This window comes from Mytilus galloprovincialis, chromosome 10 (genome assembly GCF_965363235.1).
Source record: "Mytilus galloprovincialis chromosome 10, xbMytGall1.hap1.1, whole genome shotgun sequence".
Taxonomy (NCBI): domain Eukaryota; kingdom Metazoa; phylum Mollusca; class Bivalvia; order Mytilida; family Mytilidae; genus Mytilus; species Mytilus galloprovincialis.
Window position 1 is genome coordinate 83,174,551 of NC_134847.1, and position 23,134 is coordinate 83,197,684.

Below are 23,134 nucleotides of genomic sequence, written 5' to 3' on the forward strand. Positions count from 1 at the left end.
AGTGTTAATTTTATAGTTAATTTTTATGTTGTACTGTTACACCACTGTACCATGCTAGGGGAGGGTTTGTATCCTACTGACATGTTGAAACCCGCTAAATTATGTATGTATATGCCTGTCATAAGGTGAAGGAACTATAATTCAGTGGTTATCGAATGTTGATGTAAGACATATATGTTTTTCGTTTTTTTTTTATTGTAAATAAATTAGGTCGTTAGGTTTTTCGTTTAATTTGTTTTATATTTGTGACCTATAGTTAATATTTCTAAGTCATTTGTGAGTGTGTGTCTGTCGTGAGAGTTTTTTCATTGGCAATCATACCACATCTTCTTTTTTTTATATATAAACGACAACCACGACACTACTGAAAATTCATTTGATTCGAAATACCAAAATTAAAAATGACTTATCTTATAAAAATAAAAAAAGGTGTGATATGATTGAGAATGCCTGATGTCTAAGTAACAAGGAAACCAAATAAAACAGAAATAACAAACTGTTTGTTCCTGTATGGCCTTCAACAATGAAAGAACAAAACATATACCACATACTTAGTCATAAAAGGCTTATTGCGGTATCTTATATTCAACACATTCAAAAGTAAATGGTACATATGCTTTGTATTTAGACTATCATTCATATTTGGATTGATCGTTGCGCACTCATTCTTTTCGTTCTTTTTTTCTAAGTTTTATTTTATTTTAAATGTTGACATAAACTAAATTGGGCTATTGAAAACAATGATACAAATATAAATGGTATATAATGATATAATTTTGTTTAATTTCAGCCTGTACAACCGCAGACGAATGCCGTCACGATTGTCATGACAGAAATGCTCACTGTGTCGACGGAAGGTGTCACTGCAGAAACTAATAAACAAAATAATGAAAGTCATAAAGAATTTTGTTCCATTTTATTTAGTTGTTGGCTTATCTTTGGTATAATTGTAAAAAATAAAACCAATTGTTTTTATTTGTTCTTTAATCTAATGTCTGTGATGATTCATCTTATGATTCGTAGCCAACTTAGCACAACACAATGTTTCAATTATTCAATGAAATAGACAGTCATGCTTAGTCTAGTATTTACGATAATAAAAGTTAGTTTGCAGACGCTAAATGATAGCTGAATAAATCATATGTATATAGTGTCCCATTATATACATATTTTGTTTTAGTTAAATGTTAAATCGTGTCTGTTTGATGACTAGAGAAGGTAGACATATATATAGCGAGGTATTGGTCTACGACCAACATACGGAACAAATGGATAAGAATAGTTGGTCATTTGCCGACTAAATCTGTATTGTCAAGTCCACTTTTACAAGAGATCGGATGTATCTCACAGCCAAAATGGAACTACTGAAATTGAAGTTTAAATCAATTTGACCCGTTTTACTTGTATTCAAAAGTGAAAAAATTGTCTTGTATACTTATTCCAGAGCATTCCTATCATTAAAGCAAAATCCAAATTAATCTAATAATAAAAGTATTTTTGTTACTACATAACATGATTTCAATAAAAGGGCTGCTACAATGTACCTCACTTATATAAACTACCCGATATAAATATGATGTTCATTGTATGTATAAAACGTACATTGCATGGAGAGCTGTCTCATTGGCACTCATACCACATCTTCCTATATCTATTTGTAGCAACAATTTATTAAACTTCATTGTTAAACAACACTTCTTTTACAAGTTATTGTTTTCACATTAGTCTTTCAAGTTTGTATTTAAATACTGATGACATACATCAGAAAAAAGCGCGTTAGCTTTTGAGGAAAATATTCATATTGTAAAAATATCAGGTTAGAAAATGTCGACAATTTTCAAAATTCCCTTTGATCAATTTTTATTTTTATGTATAGAAAGTTGTTAATTATTCATTTCTGTAATAACTTTTGCATATTTTTTATTTTCACATATTGATTATCATCTATATTATCGGACAACCTATTGTTTTCTATTTTAATTCCAAACATACTAACTGCATCAATTGCAATTAAATCTGAAGCCTGTAGTTTAGTGGTTGTTGTTGGTTCATGTTTGTCATATTTGTTTTTAGTACAATATTGTGTTAAAAATAAGTTTTTGAATTAAAGTGTGTTTCATATTTTCCTGTTGGGGTCTTTTATAGTCTAGATTACGGTATCGGATTTTCTCATTGTTGAAAGTCTTACGGTTGTCTTTAATTGCTTACGTCAATTTCATTTGAAATTTGGTGGACGGTTGATTTGGTGCATTGGCAATCATATTTTCATTTTATGACTGTAAATCAGCTAAGCAGGAAATACTTTATCTGAGTTTGAGAATATTCAAAATGGCACCATATACATGATATACGACTTCACTAATTATATAGGGACATCCGCCTGAATTAAAATATATCGAATAATTTAGTAAAATATTTGTCAACCTGTTGTACCTTATCGAAACGAACTTACTACATAAATTTAAGTTCCAAGTTATACTTTTTGAGTTTCTCTGATTTTGTTTTATACAAATCTAGTCATTAATCAGAAAACAAACCACCCGTATATTCATCAATGCAGATTCAAACATTAGACAGATATCTAAATTACACATTTTTTGTAAAGAACTATTTATGCAATGTTTGTTACATACATTATTTATAGGTCATATATTATGAAACATGTGTGATAATTGATTGAAGGATATTAATTAATGTCACAATAATTTATTATAACTGTTTGTATTGTTACCTAATTCCGTTAAAATTTAATATGTAACTATAGATAACTGTCATACCAGTGGAAGGTTTCGCAAAGTGTAAAATCAGATTTAACACACGTTTCACAAAATAAATACTATCCTAAGGCAATACTATGGCAGTTGTTTTGTCACATGTTCCGTTGATTAATAACGTTTGATTTGGTCAGTTTAACTAACTTACCCTTTTTCAATTTGCCATGGAGATCAGTGTTTTTCTTTTCTTTTTCACATGAAAAGTCTAGTCTTTATCTATACCTGTACATCTACTTATGATCATTGTTTTATTTCAGCGTGCACCACAGATCCAGAGTGCCAACAGCATTTTCATAACAGAGATGCCCACTGTAATGACGGAAGTTGTCACTGCAGACAACAGGGTTAAACATTAAAAGTTTAGAATTATAAAATATGTTTTTGTCTCTGTTACTATAAACATTAAATGTATATTAAATATAGAAGTTTAGAGCAAGTGACTTTTAAATATTGGTTAACCAAGTCAATCACGTTGAGATACTTTTGATATCTATTTCATTAAACAAGATAATAATGAATTGACCACCCTCAGTACCGTGTGTTTAGTGATGTGTACATAAACATCATCAATTGGAAATCACAACTACATAATATATGATGATAATTAAGTGTACCTTTACGTATGCAGTTCATAACACATGTAATAGTAGCCACACATCTAATAGTTTACCGAATGACAAAAACGTTAAAACAATGGTAAAGTCAAAAGACCATATTGATGACATGTTTCTGTGTTACTAAATACGGCAAATTTACGAAGCAGGAGATCCTGGAAAACCACAAATCGGTTCAAATCTCCTTTTGTGTTAATCCAAAGGACGAAGACCCGGATCTTCCATCCTTATATTGGATTTCTAAGCTTCACAAGAATCCTTATAAGGAAAGGTATATTGCAGGTTCTTCCAAGTGTTCCACTAAACCCCTTTCAAGTTATTACTACCATACTGCAAAGAAGAAACGGCATATTCAAGAAGTGGTGTTAATCAGATACTGAAAAAATCAAAGGTGTTATTAGTGAATTTACAATCTCAATCATTGAAACATTGTACCAACATTAAAACCTTTGATTTTTTCAGCCCTTTATACCACTATTCCATATACTAAACTTACAGCTCGACTGAAAAAAACTCGTCAGCTTATGTTTTTTTAACAAAAAAGGGAACTAGACGTTTTAAATATCTAGTTTTGGGCTGGAATTCACCTTACTTTGTGAAAAATCAAACAGAGTCAAAGAAAAAATGTACCGACGAGGATATCACTACCATGCCGGACTTTTTAATTGACAACATTTTTATTGAATTTATTGCAGATTTGTTTTTATATTCTTATGAAGCAGAATTTATCCAAGGGCTTGTACAGAAAGGAGAAAAGAAATTAGACCAGACTTTAAACTTCACCTTTCGGTATATTGATGATGAACTGTCTCTAATTGATAATAGATTCAGTGATCAGTTACATTTAATATATCCAAGTGAACTTGAAATCAAAGATACTACCGACACAGAAAAATCTGCTTCATATTTAGACCTTTTTCTCGAAATGACTGCTGATGGTAGGTTGAATACCAAAATTTATGACAAACGCGATGATTTTAATTTTCCTATAGTCAACTTTCCATTTCTGTGTGGCAACATCCCAGCGGCACCAGCATATTGAGTATATGTGTCTCAATTGAGACGTTACTCTAGAACTAGCTCAAAGTACGTTGATTTTGTTGAACGAGGAATACTGCTTTCTAAAAAGTTGCTAAAACAGGGCTATGAACCAATCAAATTAAGGTCATCACTCAAGAAATTTTACGGTCGCCATCTTGAGCTGATTGGCCATTATGCCAAACGTGTGTCATAAATCATATCTGATATTCTTCCTCAGTCATAAGAACCTTCCATCAGTACCGAACTGAACAAAGAAATAACACGACGGGTGCCGTATACGGTACAGGAAATGTTTACCCTTCCGGAGCACCTGATTTCACTCCCGGTTTTTAGTGGAGTTCGTGTTGTTTCTTAATTATTATTTATAACTGTTGATGTAAATGTCCTTTTGTTTTGTGAGTCTTTGTTTACTCCTTGGTTTTGATTGTTATTGTCTTACAAATACGTTAGAACTCATAAAGAGTAACCTTACGTTTTATTACATACTTTTTTCATATTTGCTATTTGCTTGTTTTAAGTTAAAAGTGCAATATTTCATTTACACGAATCAACGCATTAATGTTATATGTATCTAAATATGATTCAAAGAATCAAAGAATCAAACAATGATTGTTTTAAGATACGTATTTTTATCGACCATGGATTCTTTTTTATCATACAGATAAGTTCTGCAAAAGTACTGATCTCAATACAAATTTTGCTCTTTACACAAAAAGTGCTGTAACAAGCTTAAGAAGAAGAACGACTGAAATCGACACCTTCATAAATCGGTTGACTATCTGTTGTTGTTTTAAGTCCACTAGCTTTTTTTCTTGGTCTTATGTATTTTAAAATATTGATATACCGGGAAAGTTGTCTGATCTTCACTATAACTGATTGCGACATTTTTGCTAAGCTTTAATCTGAGTGGCATACCAGAAGACACCAACCTGTTAGCATATCAAAACAATATACTTTTGTCTAACGTAAACATGACTAACGTAGTTCACGTTTAAAAAAAACAACAAGCATAATTACTTTATTGAATGTTAAAATACTATGATGTAAATCTTTTGTTCAAACTCTCCATTATTTTTCAGGAATGGAGAGTTAATTTCTATTGATTGTCTTCATTCATTCCGACGTTTTGTTCGATGGGTTTTTTCCAAGGGCACTTTCGTAAAAAGTGTTCACCCATGGAAATAATTTTAGAGGACGTAACATGATATTGAATGAAGATGAAATCTTACAAAAACAACTGATACTGGATTTTTTTTTTAATTGGGATTGTAGTAATACAATGAACACTAAATATATCATTATTAACAAACAGCTTTTATTTGCGAGTCGTTATTCCATCTGGTAAAATATAGTTTCGTATTCACTACAATTTAACAATACAACCCACAATTTGTCTTTGCTGGAAATTTTTTACGGATAGTATCCAGGTGAATAAAAACGAATGTTTTCCATTGAGTTCCATTCCTCTTCTGTGCATCTACAAAATATCAAATGTGTTAACTGTGTCTGAGTCAGTGAATTCTATTGTAATATTGAACAAACTAACATTATTCAATAATGAACATAAGAAAATATATATTTCACATGAAGTTTTGATTTTAATTTTACCGTTTAAGATATCATTTCCTTGAAATATATTGATTTTGTACATCACAAATCGTTTGTTGCATTTATATATATATATATATATATATATATATATATATAACCACAAAAATTACTCATAGTGTTTCTACAGCAACTGAACATTGTGGTTTGATAGAATGAAAAATCCAAAATATTGAAATGGTCAAAATGTCGTATTCAGTATTTTCTTTGATTGTTCGTTGTTATGGATATGGATAACATTTGAACCAAGCTTGCGTTAAATATTTAGCGGGGGTTTTAATCAATTTTCAACAGAAACGCGTAACATAATCGATTTCATTCACTGTTGTTATATGTCCAGTGGCAAATGTAATAGTTATATCGGCAGTGCAAATAAACGGCGTTTATCTTGAAATAAATGTTCAAAATGAAATTAAAAGATAGAGTAAAATACATACAAAACAGAATCTAGAACTGTTTTCAATCGTGCGGATTTTTGTTTCTAAAACTTGTTTGCTCCCTTATTAATAATAGGGAAGAATGAAACATACTTTCAGTTTGCTTGTATTGCTATTTGGAAAAAAATGGATACACGTTTTGTTCGTTGAAATTAGCAAGGATAATGACAAAATGTTGTGTTGTGCATTAAATACTGTTTTCTTGTTTCGTTTTATTTCATCGAATCCTATGATTTGAAAAGATATAGAAACACATTTTGTTTTCGATATGACTCCATTACTAGTTAAATAACATATTCTAAGTGTTTCATACCTGGAAATTCATTCTAGTGGTATCATTTCACTTTTCTCAGACGATGTTACATCCAATATTTATCAAACGAAAAACACAATATCCATTAACGTATATGCATAAATACTAGTTTTTTTTTTCTACTCTCACAAATTACCACTGAAAAACACAAATAAATATCCTTTCAATCCCACTACAAGAAATACTTCAATAATAAAAAGAACAGTTCATTTTTATCTTTAAATACTACACAGTTTTGAATGTTTTCGACATGAATAGATAATCTCCATGGTTCTTCCATTTTTTGTTTTTTTTTTGTTTTAACCAGTTGAAATGAAGATAAATTCAAAACGCTGCAATGACAGAGACTTCAAGTAGCTTTTGGTTTGTAATAATATCATGATATGACTATCACTGAATAAATGTTTGTGTAGGTTGTATTTACAATTTTGCATTTGGAATTACAAAAATACAGGGGGAAAATAAATAAGCAATATTGAGACAGATTTTTATCAAATTCAATAAGACCGATCTTAAACTAAACAAAAACTGTTCATAACGCATACAAGCTATGTTGTGGTCCTCTACATCCTTTTGGGTTGAGAACGTTATACAGAAAGTACAACTAACTGTCCATTCCCTGGGAAATAATGGAGTGGAGGCCCGAAATCTACAGTACACAATATGAACTAACAAAAGATTAAAGGCTAATATATTTGTTCACGAGACGCGCGTTTCGTACTCATAAGACAAAAAAAAAACATATATGTTAACATCTTAAACGCAAAGTCAGCAATAACAGGCCTCGAAGTGACAAATGTAAAACATTTCAAACGAGAAAACTAGCGAGCTGATGTATGTATAAAACAAATATCAAAAAGTAAATATGATAAACATAAACATGATAAACATAAACATGATAAACAAACAACTGCATTATATGCTCCTGCCATTGGTCATACAGAACAACTTAGCATACATTTCAATCAAAATTCTATATTATTTATTATTTGTCTAAGATGTTTTAGAACATTGACAGTATAAAAATGACAAAACCAACAAACAGTTAATTCAAATCGTTGAAAGTTAATGAAAATAGAGTAGATAAGAAGTTAACTTGGTGTTTTTTCTGAAAGGAAGAGATTAGACGTTTTTATTTATCTCAATTACTTATTACTTTTACTGATATAACTTCTTGAAATATAAATTATACCTCAATAGCCAATCTCAAAGTTTTTCCATTCTTTCAAATGTCTGTTAAATGTTTAAAGAACAAAATACACTGTTTCAGGCAAAGCAAGAAGTATTTTCAAAAGTTTAAAAGCACTTGTCACCTATAGATCATATTTAAGTAATATGTCTATAAAAACTCCCTGTAATTTGAATGCTTTCAACGAACGACTCTTATAAGACTGTGTAATAGATTTGACTTATTCACAAATGTACAGTTATACATAGTAACATGTGATCAATATGGTTAAGTTTCTAATTGACAACATGTTTAAAGTGTCTTTATGCCAGTTTGCTTTTCTTCATTGCAATAGTTATTTGTTTTATAGTGATAAAATAATATAACAAAAAGAGGTGTCATTTTGAATATAACTGTTTGTTTAATTCACACATTAATGTCAATAAAATGGAAATATTTCGACTGTCATACACGTGATAAGTTTCTTTTTCAAACATGGTGTTGTCATTATTCTTTATGTGTTTGGTATTTTTTGCCTCTCCTTTAGTTAGCTATCAAACCAAGTGTACATTATATACCTAAGAACATGCATATGTCTGTACCAAGTCAGGAATATAAAAGTTATCTTCCATTCGTTAGATATTTTTGAGCTTTTGATTTTGCCATTTGAAAAGGGACATGCCGTTGTGAATTTTCCTAGCAAATCAGTTTTTATATAAAAGTTATTGTACTTTCTACTGTATCCTGATCTTTTCTAATTGCATTCCTGAAACGATAAGAAGATACGTGGAGGCAACAAGGAAAAATTAATTAATGTCAAGATTATATCATGGCTGGAAGAAGAATGACTGAAACATTTGAAACAAGAATTGATTTTCTTACACAAATCTTACTTTCAAAGATGTGAACCCGTCGCTTTGAAAGGGTCAACAGATTAAGTCTATATTTTAGCATTAACGGGACCAGCCAATCTTGTCAAATGTTGTTCAATATGAAAAATGATAACATTTAATACTTTTGATGGTATATATCCTATACTATCAACGTGTAAAAATATCTTCATCATACTTTTGAAATAAAGAAACATGGTATGATTGCCAAACAGACAAATAACCACTAAAGTCAAAATAAAATGGATGTGATCAGGTATTGTCCATCGTACGGCCTTTATTAAAACCTTCACCATAAAGTCATTCACAAAAGGCCCGACATGACAGATATGAAACTATTCAATAGGTAAAATAACTGCCAAATTGATATAAACAAATTACAAAAATAAACAAATATGACTGACATATACCAACGACAACCGCGTAACAACGGGCTTCTGACATGGGACAGGTGCATACATAATTTGGCGAGGTTAAACATATTTGAGAATGTCAACCGTCCCCTAATCTGGAATAATGACAAAACGACACAACACAAGAACAAATTATGAAAAAAAAAACAAATACAAAAAACAGAAAAAAACGACCATTACTAAATAACAGAATCTTGAATTTGAACAGGCACACATAATGCACTTGTGTTATCATATTTGAATAAACCAAACCTCCCTTACGAAGGACAGTGATGTAGTAGTACAACATAATAGAAAGTTACAGAAAAATAGATAGTTATTTTCTTTTTAAAGTACAACTTAAAAGATAAGCATGAAATTCATTATATTACAAATTAAAACATATACATGTTTTATTTATACCAACCAGCCTTTAGAGCTTATGATGTACTGTTAGTTATGTACGAAATATTATATGAAGAATTTCAAAATCATATTAATCCTTATTATATCTGAGAGTTTATTTTCAATTATTAGTTTCAATTTATCAGTTGTGTTTAAAATACTAAATGAGGAAATGAAAATAAAAGTCTCTTAATAATTATACAAATAAGTCGAAAACTCTTTCAACTCATCAAATACACTCACACCTGAAAACCATCTAATAAAATATAGGCCGGACATGGCAAGGATTTATGCACAACCACAAAATACAGATTTGAGGATACTTGTGTTAATGACAGCTAGTTCGCAGCCAATATTAATTTATCTAAAAAAACGTATCGAAGACTTAATCATCAATTAGTACACAACTAACATATCAACTTCCACACCTAATATGACTGACTTTCACATTCCCTGATTAGTTATGTAGATTACTGTTTATATTGAACTATCTTGTCTCTGAAATTTATGAAATACCATGTTATCTGGTTTTTTGGGGGGGGGAAATATTGGGAATTAACCGTACATAATTGAATAAAAAAAAAAATAGAAAAGGTATAAAACGGTAATATAGCTATTATCATATTTTACTAATTTGGGACAGCGGATCACACTTCTTCTAGAAAAAAAAACACTGAAATTGCGAAAATGGACCATATGCATGTATCGAATATTTACATGCATTCAATGTTCAAGACTGACTTTTCATGCCTGCAAATTCCTTATCTAGGACATGATCTCCAATGTTACAGTGTCACTGAAATGTAGACTACTATGGCATTATCTGTGACCTGTAACGATTGTCTCAGTATAAATGATCAAGTTTAAAGTGATTGTTAGTTAGATTTCAAATTCTTCTCACTATTGAATATTGAGATGAAGGTTCTCATTGTGTGCTTGGCTCTCTGTGCAGGTAAGTTTATTTCTTGTTTTGATCATAAGAGCTAAGTTACTTTAGCTGTAATCGTTCGAAATATAAAAATGAAAATTTGGCATGATTGACAATCAGACAACTCTTCACTATAGACCAAATGACACATCTATTAACAAATATAGGTCACTGTATTGCTGCATATTCTCACTTATATATCATTTTCTAAGTGGCATGCTTCTCATAAAGTTGGGAAAATCTTTGCGATTTCTTAAATAATAATACTCAAGTATCTCTGGACGTTGTCGTACAAAATCCAGTTCAGAGTTTGAAAAGTGGGACGAAGTTCGATCTCAAATGGAATAAGCTATTTTTTTCGTATCAATTTTCAAAGTATCTCCTCATATACGTCATAACTTGTACGTCCATGGTTTCTAAATATATTGGTTAAATTGTACCGGAGTAACATAAATTCATCGTTCTTTGAACACACCAATTATCTTAAATATCGTTCATATTTTAGCAATAATGCAGTGCAACTAATTTTAGAGCACTGAAGTTTAACCCAGAAAATTGCATTTTTCGCATCTAATTGATAAAGTGTAAATTGTATATATGATTATATTGTTATAGTTGTTATGTCTGAAAGATGCCAACAGACAAATGACTGCAAGTTAACACTGTGTTCTACAGGCGCCAGTATTATGTGTATCCGTGGTGAATGTACCTGCACGACTTCATCTGGATCTAGTAAGATATTTACATTAATTAACACCAAGATAATTTTATTAAACACGAATAATTGGACACCCTGCACACATTATACTTTTCAATAACATGTATATCCGACTTTTGACAGCTGATTTTCACATCACTGACAGCACCCTCCTAATGTTTTGAAGCCTATCATTTGCATTGACAATAATATCTTGATGTTGATTAGAAACATGATAATTTTATTTCATATTTTGATCTGTTATGTTTTTTTCAGATAACAAATTCAACTGTTTTATTTGATACGTAGCTTAATTCCTTTGATTTTATACTTTCGATCTATTATATTCCTTGGAGCAATGATTATCTCAAAAAATCAAATGTATTACTTTGCATGTATTACGAAAACAGTTTACGTAAAATTATAATGTATAAGTCACGAACTCAAAACGATAGAAAATTGCTACTTTAAAATATAAAAAGACTAGTATTTTCATAATTCTCTGTGCAAGCAAATACATTTATAAACTATTAATGATACCACAACCATTTCCAAAAATAACCTTCTGTTACGTTGTCACATATGCCCTAACGTTACCTTTAGCTTGATATAGCATACTAAATAAATTCTTTGCATATACAAAAATAACTATCGTTAGAAGTCAACTTTGTAATTTCGCTACTTTGCTTGTTCCAAAGCATTGATTAGTCAAATGTCATGCCGAAAGAAACTTTTGGAATGAAATGTTATTAAAAAAAAAAAAAAAAATCACAAAAAAAAAATATTTTCATTTACAAACTTTTCAATTAAATAAACAACTTTCAAATGATGAAATTATGATTTTTACTCGTCTTATTGTTGAAGGCTGTACGGTGACCTATAGTTGTTAATGTCTGTCATTTTGGTCTCTTGTGGATAGTTGTCTCATTGGCATTCATACCACATCTTCTTTTTTATATTACATGTAAGATAATGAAACGTACTATATTGGTATAATCTCAATGAACAATTCTGATTGAATTGATAAATCAATATAAATGAAATTGAGACGGTTATAACCCTAGAACGGGACATCCGACCATTGACACGATTAATCAATGCAGTTGTCAAGCGATAATCACAACAACATTTTCTTGTCAATTTATATTTATGTATGCATTGTTCAGAGAAGAAATTGGTAAAACAAATCTTATCATGTCCACTTACTAATGAGCTTCGTTTTTTTTCAGCATGCACCACAGCCCAAGACTGCCACGTGGAATGCCACGACAGAGATTCTCACTGTATCGACGGACGTTGTCACTGCAGACATGGCGGCAATAGTCAAAATTTTGGTCGATAACTTTTTCACTTTAGCCATTAAACATATTCAATAGATTATCAAGATACCTTTATTTTATTTTATAAACAAAGATATATCAGGTTTACCCTAAAACGATATGTTGTGCAATATATACACATTTGATATTAATTGAAGACCAATATTAAATAATATGTGATTTTCTTAATGTCTACTTATGCATTTCATAACAGGCGCAACATATCTTTCGATTAATAAAATGTTTTTCTTAAGGTTAAAAACTAGAACCAAGGGAAACACATAAACTATAAGATGAAAACAACGGATCAACAGGAACACTTAAACAACATACATACATATAAATGAACTATTTGGTATCAACTGCCCTATTCCTGACTTTATAATGGACATTTTAAGAAACAAAATGGTGAGTTGAACCTAGTTTAATGGCTAGTTTAACCTCCCGCTATATGGCGATGTTAAAATGTATCGCTGAAATGACAACACTACGTGAAATACAAACAACACAAACACACGCAAGAACATTCATCACAGAGAAACGCACAAACAAATGATACCATAGTCGACACATGATGCCATCTGATGACAACGAAAGTATTCATCAACGAGAAACACAACAGGATGTAAAAACAGAGACTCGCTAACGTAACTAAAATGCAATCTCGAACTTTACACAATTATTTTCTCAATACTTGTCCAAACAATTTTCGTGACAACTATGTTATAGCAAGTCAATTCTATAATCATATTGACTACAAACGATAGGACATAACAGATTATGAAACATAAACCATAATATATATAACATCAGAAAGGAAAACATGATTCTTTGATGTATAAAATACCGAGAGACGACCTATAACAATATACATTAACTATAACAGTCATTTTCGGGAATAGGTCACGTTCGGCACTTAGCTGATTGACAACATTGATGTTAAACCACAATCTAGGAACATCAGGAACTTTGAAGATCAACAAAAACAAACTCCAACATACATAGCAACGAGTTATTTATCACAATCGACATATTCCTGACTTTGTACAGGACACCTTTAAAAATGGTGCGCTTACCGATATGATGTGAAGATGTCTGAACCATCTGTTTTTTCGATCTTACGTTTTTTTTAACCAGTAAAGTTGTAGTTGAACAGACTTTGTCTTATGGTTTTGACTAAGTGTGATTTTACATGACCGATGACGCATGCATCACTAGAGACCAAGTCAGGAAAATTGCAGTTGTTATCATATAGTTTGTTTCTCTGTGTGTTGCATTGTCGTTTTTGGTTTTTTGTTACACTTCAGTGTTTCTGCTTTTTCGTTGTTTTCCTCTTATAGTTGATTTGATTACCTCAGTTTTAGTTTGTAACCTAGATTTTGACCGTACATCTTTCAACAATGAACAAAGCCCATACCGCATAGTCAGCTATAAAAGGCCCCGAAATGACAACGTGAAACAATTCAAACGAGAAAAATAAAGGCCTTATTTATGTACAAAAAATGAACGAAAAACAAATATGTAACATATACAAGTGGACGTGGCCGGGTAATTGTAATCCCAACAACATCAAGACACTAGGTGCACATATGCGAGAACTCGCAGTTAACTGATAGTTATGACTTTCGAATAGTGGTACATGTATACTAATGTTGCCTTTATTTATAACGTTGATGCATACAGTCTGGATTCTGAATAATTCAGGCTGGTTTTTTTTTCAGTTTTGTTCGTTACCTTGGTTTGTCTCTCTTTTATCGATCTACGAGTGTTAAACATCCGTAAACTACTGCGACAGTAGTCTTTAGTAGACTACTTGAAGTATGAGATGAACTGAAGACAATCACTTAAGAGGTTAATGACTAATTTATTTTCCCAGTTCCCATCCCAACACACCTTAATCGCAAGTAGTAGATAACCTTAGGCTTGATCAGGTTTATCGCGTATTCACAACAAAAAAATAAAACAGACTAGAAAACGCAAGAATCTATCAAACTGTATGGTGCAAATTAAAACAGACATAAACAAGAATAATGATAAAAACTATATAATTAAACAAAAATACTTTAAAAATAGACGAAAGGTACTTAAAGCTATCGAAACTCCTATTTCAAACTGCACATGTCATGTGAAACAAATAGAACTGCAAACAGAGTTCATTTTTTAAAACTTTAATGGTCCGGAAAAACACATACCTAAGTTATATATCGATGGAAAGAGGAAAACGTATACAAAAAGAAAGACTTGGTCGTAAAAATCCAGAGTAGTCACATTTTTGTCAAATTGAGGTCAAAGGTCAGACCTAAAAATATCAATATTTCAACCACAAGGACAAAAGGAGAAATTTTCTATATATTTATTCAATAGAATGCTACAAAAACAATTCAAGCATACGCATATGCTATAAACGATGTTTTATTAAACTACAAATTTGACTACTTATATAAAAAGCTGCCATTACAAAATGGCGTTGATTTGGAACCGTCTGATTTTTTTTCCATTTATGACTTAGCAAAAGAAGAAGTGGCCTTGACCTTTTCACATCCATAAACATTCATATTGTGTATAGTGTTTCACTACAATATGTTACAGAATTATTTTCTAAACTATAAAACACCAGATTTTCAAATTATTGCAATATTTTTTCTATCTTTGAAAAAAACAATATTCAAGCGCTGAAACAGTGTTTTTCATTTTGCATCAAAAAGGTTGTGTATTTTGTGAAAATTAATATCTAGTTATAGATAAATACATATTGTGTGTTTGCAAAGACTGGACAGGTCAGTTATAACACAAAAAATACCACAGTTACCCGAGGAAAATGCGAGGTTTAAAAAAATCATAAGTATTACTTGCCTTGATAAGGGGTTTGGTTGAGTGTAAAACAAAGTCAGTTTGTTGCATGACCATTGTCTTACATGTGTAGTGGGATAATCCTGGTAAATTTTTTAAGGGCAGGATGAAAAATAATACAATAAGCTAAAAATATTGATAGGTCATGGAGCTCCTTTTCGAGATATTTGAGTTTTAAAAAATGGTGGGAAAAGGATGACTCGGACTTTTACCTTACATTTGCATTGGTATTATTTGGGTCTGAAATCAAAAGAACAAAAATCAAGAATCTGCTTAAATTTTGGAAAATGACCTTTTATGAGCTATTAAAGTCTTCTATGAAAAAAACATGGGTGTTATGGGGCAAAATATTTTACCCTGTTTTGATGGAAAAAAAACAAGGAGTCCGACATTTGACACCAATTTCCAAAACCTCACCTAAGTACATCCTTAAGAAGCTATACTGGCATCTTTTCCATAGAAATACCCAAACGAGGATATAGCTCATAAGAGCACTGGGGACAGAGTGAAGTAATTGTTTTTCTTTTAATGTACCCTTGATATTTTCAGACACTCCTTGGTGTTATTCTGGAAGTCTTAACATAGACTTCAATTTTCCTGCAGCAGATATGGTATCCCCTATATTGAGTTCACAGTATATTCCTTTGCCCCACTGTGTCTGAATTGTAAGGTGTCACTATATCTAGTTAGCTTTAGAATTTGGCAGTTTGGTAAGCATCAGAGACAATATTGGGTAAAAGTGATCGGTATATATCGAAGATGTGCTACATGAGAAAGGTTTTTTCTTATGGAAGGACAGATCATCACAAACAATCGTTATCAATGAGCTGACAGCAAGTCCAAATTCTATTTTTTCAGTAACTGTTTTACCTAATTGCACAGGTTTTGACTTCAATGTGTACTTGGTACAACTTGGTAATGCATGGATAAATGATTATTCACATCAATTAGCACAACTTAATTAAAAGACTGCCAACACGTTTAGCGGACTCAGTTTTGTGTAGTTTTCTGGTTTTTTTTTAAAGGGTTTGCTTTTACTAAAAAAAACCAAACTGTTTCATATCCAAACTACGAGGAAGAAACTGAGCGCGAGATCGTATAAAAGTGTCAGGTTGATCACATATATGGATTTCTGTTGTTTCTAATTTAAAGTTTCCCAAGAGTGACTGAAGAAACGAAATATGGTCACTTGGTCTTCTCCCGACCGGCAGTTATACGAAGTGGGATTTCCGTTTGGCTGTGCGGGATGTATCAAGTTCGCAGTATGGGGACGTTAAACCAGATTCCTCGTGTAAAGAGAGTGCCACGTTAGTAACAACTCTTTGAGGTGTCCGTGGTTGGTCTGTTGCAATGCAAAATTTCTGCCCCAATCCAATATACCATCATTTTCCAGTGACAGTCCAAAATTTCCCGACCATCATTCCAAATGGCCTCTTTTATGACTAGACCTACCTATTGTTTTTATTATTTACCTGTTCTCGTCTTGAACATGCATGGAATATTTGCCACTGGACGTTAAGCAACCAACAATCAATCACTCAATCTAATTTAAAGACACAACAATTTTGCCTTCTGGTGCAAGTCTCATATTTGAATTTTTCGAAAAACTAAGGATTTTCTTATCCCAGGCATAGATTACCTGAGCCGTATTTGGTACAACTTTTTGGAATTTTTGATCCTCAATGCCCTTCAACTTTGTACTTGTATGGCTTTATAAATATTTTGATATGAGCGTCACTGATGAGTCTTGTGAAGACGAAACGCTCGTCTTGCGTACTAAATCATAATCCTGATATCTTTGATAGCTATCATAACATCACTGATGATTCGCCAAAGGAAAGCAGAATATCAAGAGAAGTTGGTTGTAGCATCACCTTGTCACACACCAAATCTCTGCGAAACTTCAATAGAACTATTTCCCTGACTACTTGCATGCATATTAAATGCTCTGAGGTTAAACATTGACCTACAATGTAATTTCACACAATATCAACTATAATAGTCATTATCCGGAAAAACCTCTTATCCGAAGGATTTGGTTAACTTTTATAAAAAGTCAAAATTTTATTAACAAAAATATAACGCATTTACAGAAAATACACGAAAGAACTACTATATATATTCAAATCACTTAAAATTTAATTAACTTATCCTACAAAATCTACATAATCACATCGAAACTATGAATTTCATTGTGAAGGAAAAAATCAATGGTTGAGCTGATTGACGAATAAGACATTTCCGTAATTAAAAAAGGTACTAATGATGTTTTTATTTTTGAGTTTTTGACAAAATTGTTTGGAATTTGCCCAACAAAATTTGCATGCAGTATCGCAATAATATGTTTTGTCCTCTCAAATGTCAAATACTGTTTTCTCGTTTTCAAAGAAGAACACGTTAAATTTGTATCTAAAAAAACAGTCGACCTTAAGTTTGAAAGTTTTACTTGGGGATGGTACTATATTTATGTCTTCATCATTCCGATGATTCTTAATCATATGTGCATCGAAAATATTTACGAAAATAGGGGGAAATTTAACCAAAAAAATATTTTTGGATTTTTAGGTAACTCCACAGAACCTTAAATTGAGGGGTACCCCCATTAAAGGGATAAAATACAAAAATGTGACCATAGAAACTTTTTACGACCAGACGGAAATTAAAATATAGATATTATTCTATCATTTAAAACAAATTGCAGCCGCGTTATTCCGGACCATTAAACTCTTTAACTAAGCGTCTTTTTCGATGTCAGTTGCAGTAGTAAAACGAAAAACTATCAAATGACAAACAACATTACACAAATATACAGCATAGAAAACCAAAGAGACAGGTTTACACTTACAAAACTTACAACCTGATCGGAGGTGCACATGTTTTGTTATCGTCCTGCAAATATGACACTTTGAGCAAGTCATTGGAATTACTCATTCATTGATGCTTGAAATAATAAACAAAACTAAAATGAAAAAATATAAAAACCTTTTAGTCGAGAAAAAACTGACAACGTCATAGCAAAACGTGAAAGACAAAGAAAAGCAATCCTCAAACATCAAATCCGCCTCCCGCAATAACGGCTATTTTCACTAAGTGAACACTAAGACAAGGAAAATTAAAAGTTTCTCCATTATACAGAAGATGCTTTATTTAGACATGCAAAGCAAATATATATGCGTAAAGGAAGTACGCAATTTATGCACAACAATAACGTATCGTTAAACCACCCCGTGTTAAAGTTACTAAGTTACATAGCTTGTGAGCCCAGTGAAGGATGAACACTTTAGAATCACCCCCCGTTTTTGTTGCAGTTCGTGTTGCTTTGTCTTTAGTTTTCTATGTTGTGTCTTCTGTACCATTATTTGTTTTTTTTTTATTTTATAGCCATGGCGTTGTCAGTTTATTTTCAATCAATGAGTCTGACTGTCCCCCTGGTATTTTTCACCCTCGTTTAGCACAATGATACTAATATTTTATTGTATTTACTGATTTTATGGTTTTCATGAATAAGTATATCTGTACGCGACTTGATTAACCGTTTTATTACTATAGCGATATATACATAACTACTCTTAATTACAGCAAACAATGTTTAACCTGCAAATTAACGGTAGCAATTCAATGGAATTGATCGCATATTAGCTAAATATCTATCATACAGAATCGTAAAGGATCTTTAGATACATTCACTGAAGAACGTCTTAACAAATGACAAATCTACGATAGATCCACCCAGTGAAGGGAATACACGGCTGAAAAATATATGTAGTTTATATCAATCTTTACTGATGGAGAAATTATACACATCTTTACAAAAGTACAGTTTATATGCATCTTCACTGAAATATAAGTGCCTATAAATAGCAGCACATGACATACAAATTTATGAGAGTGTGGACTAAGTACAGAGATTAATTCAATTACACAAATAAAATTATAGATCGGCCCACAATGTAATTTTAACACACTAGTATTATATACTATATAATGGCTTGTCCTAAGGTATTTTTTCATTATGGGCTTTAACATTGTTACAATGTAAGAGAGTCATTAATGCTGTTCTATGTTCATTTGTTTCAGCGACGTCACGGTCTTAAATCGTTCTGCTTTCAGGTTGTGTTTAGTGCGCTAACCAGCTAACGTGGTATACTATAATTGAATCCCTATGCTTTTTTGAGTGGTGTTTCTAATTAATTGGTTTAGAATCACTAATGCTAACCTGCCACACGCGTTTAAAAGTGCACACTATAGTCGCAATTTATATGTGATAAATACAAGAGATGAAAGACACAGGATGATCAATTCGCTGTTTCAGAATCTAATCCATACTGAGTAATATTTTCAAAAGTGTACACCGAAAAGCCTCATTGGTTAAAAATGTCATAAACAATGGAAATTTTACCAATGACGTGACGTTATGTTCATTTTGAGGTACGAACAATGATATTACCCATGATGCTTTATATAATGAATGGCCAATTTCAGTCGTGATTAAACGTCATTCCCATAAAATGCACAAAACTTTTTTAAACGTGTATTAGTATAGGTAAGATGGTTAAAAAATCGAAAAATACATAAAACGTATTCATTTTTATTCAACGAACATCTTTTTAACATTTGTTTGACCAAGACATATCATTTATTTGATAAAGACAATACTTGTCTTCAATCCAATGTTAATCAATAATTTCTATCCAGACCCTGATACCTGTTCAGTCAATGTTTCGTAGACGGTAAAATTGCAAATCGTACGACAATACAGACATCTACAGATCTAACACATGTTGTTAGTATTGTTAGTGAGTTGAATGTCAAACGTTCAGTAGAGATTAACTGATCTTCTTTTTTGCCAATTTGTTCCTATTTACATTAGACACAGACTCAATAAAAAGTCTATAGAAAAAAGGGGATGCTTGGAATGATTGCAATAGGACAATTATTCACAAGAGACAAATTGGCAAAATTTACAACTATAGTTCACCGAACTGCCTTCAACATTAAGCAATACAATACTACTTCGTCATCTATAAAAGAACCCAAAAATGAGAAATGTAAAGAAAAAAAACGAGAAAAAGAACGGCCTTATTCATGTACAAAACACAACCAAAAAAAAAAAAAAAACCAAATATGCAATTCAAATGTTTGGCTTTGAGCGTTCCTGATGAAGGTAAATCCAGAAAAGCGCTTCGGACGCAATAAATTATAAAACGTGTTGTTTTCAATTTTTTACATCACTGGGTCGATACCTCTGCTGGTGGACTATCAGTCCCCGAGGGTATCATCAGCTCAGTAGTCAGTGCCTCGGTACTGACATGATTTAACAAACTTTACTAAAATTGTCTGTTTATAAATTTTGAAATTATTATGAAACTAAGGTTTCAACTCCCTCAGGCAAAGTTGGCTTTAGATGAATTTGGCTATTTATTTTAGTTTTTTTTGACATAAAGCTCTTCAACGATTTTCGGTACTTATACATCTTCGGATTTCAAATGTTTGGCTTTGAGCGTTCCTGATGAAGGTAAATCCAGAAAAGCGCTTCGGACGCAATAAATTATAAAACGTGTTGTTTTCCATTTTTTACATCACTGGGTAGATACTTCTGCTGGTGGACTATCAGTCCCCGAGGGTATCATCAGCTCAGTAGTCAGTGCTTTGGTACTGACATGATTTAACAAATTTTACTAAAATTGTCTGTTTATAAATTTTGAAATTATTATGAAACTAAGGTTTCAACTCCCTAAGGCAAAGTTGGCTTTAGATGAATTTGGCTATTTATTTTAGGTTTTTTTTGACATAAAGCTCTTCAACGATTTTCGGTACTTATACATCTTCGGATTTCAAATGTTTGGCTTTGAGCGTTCCTGATGAAGGTAAATCCAGAAAAGCGCTTCGGACGCAATAAATTATAAAACGTGTTGTTTTCCATTTTTTACATCACTGGGTCGATACCTCTGCTGGTGGACTATCAGTCCCCGAGGGTATCATCAGCTCAGTAGTCAGTGCTTTGGTACTGACATGATTTAACAAACTTTACTAGAATTGTCTGTTTATAAATTTTGAAATTATTATGAAACTAAGGTTTCAACTCCCTCAGGCAAAGTTGGCTTTAGATGAATTTGGCTATTTATTTTAGGTTTTTTTTACATAAAGCTCTTCAACGATTTTCGGTACTTATACATCTTCGGATTTCAAATGTTTGGCTTTGAGCGTTCCTGATGAAGGTAAATCCAGAAAAGCGCCTCGGACGCAATAAATTATAAAACGTGTTGTTTTCCATTTTTTAACACACTCCAATCACTGAATTACAGGCTTCTGACTTGGTATACATACAGTATGTGGCGGGGTTATACATATCAGTGGGCGCTTAAACTTCCCACTAATCTACGGACGTGGTGCAAAATAACAATACATTAACTGTACAAAACAATATAGAAACAATGCATATGATCAACAGCAAAAAGACAACTACCACTTAGTCACAGGTTTCTGACTTTGGACAGGCAATTATTGAATTTGACGGGGTTTATCAGGTTAACAGGTGATCAACCCTCCACAAATCTTGGACAGTCGTTTAACAGTATAACATAAGAACAAACTTTAAAAATCAGTTGAAAAGGCGTACCTCATCAGATTAATACAAATAAAAATACATCTAACAAAAACACAGAGTGGACGTGGCTGGGTAGTAGTACATCATAACAAAAAAAAATGACACTAAGTAAAGCCCAAAACACTATCGTATTTGTGTTTAAATCACGCAACATAGACTGTTTGATAAATGAATTAAGTTTTTACAATTCACTTGGGTATACACCTACGACACTTACAAAGGAAATTATATTCAAGCATAGGTTTGTTGTATGTTCCTTTGCAATTTCAAACAAGGATCAAAAACTTGATACGTCATTACCGTATTATATACCTAAACTATACAAGTGTCATTCCAGACAACAGTATATTGCTAAGTTTGACAAGTACTACACGATACATCTTTCTAAATTTTTTTTATTATCATCAATCAAAGGTGGGCTTCAAAATTATTGTGAAACTGCCTATTCAAGAGGTGGCGTGTATCAGATGTGGAAACAACAAAATCCAAAAATCTTAAAGCATGCATACATGTACAACTTAGGTTCTTTATTTTTCAATCTAATAATTTTGGATGTAACGCGTCTTCTGATTGGCTGGCGTCGTTTTGTTTATCATATCATAGACACAATTTTGTCAAGTGATCATGACGTCATCAACGTTTTTTCATGATTAACGCGCGAAGCGAGTTATTTTGAAATGTGCACCAAATTTTTATGTTATTTCTTCATAGACAGAAAAAAATATTACATTCCTTAAATAGTATTTATACATTTGACATTCTACACTTTACACAAGTTTTTCCCATTCCAAACTTAAAGACAAATCGAAAAAGTCTGTGTTGCTTTGTTTCATTAAACAATGGTGACGTTGAAACCATCATTTCGTAAATTTTACCGATGCCATGAAATATCCGTTTCACAGATGATATGTTCCTAACATCGTTACTACAATCCCGTTCCCTTTTCATGAATGTCACCTACCGGGTATGTAATAGAATGAGAAACCACATATGGAGAATTATCTGCTTACCATTCCGTAACACCTATCATCAAATCTAGTGGGGGGAGGGGGTTCGTGTTGCTAAGTCTTTTTTTCTAAGTTGTGTTTTGT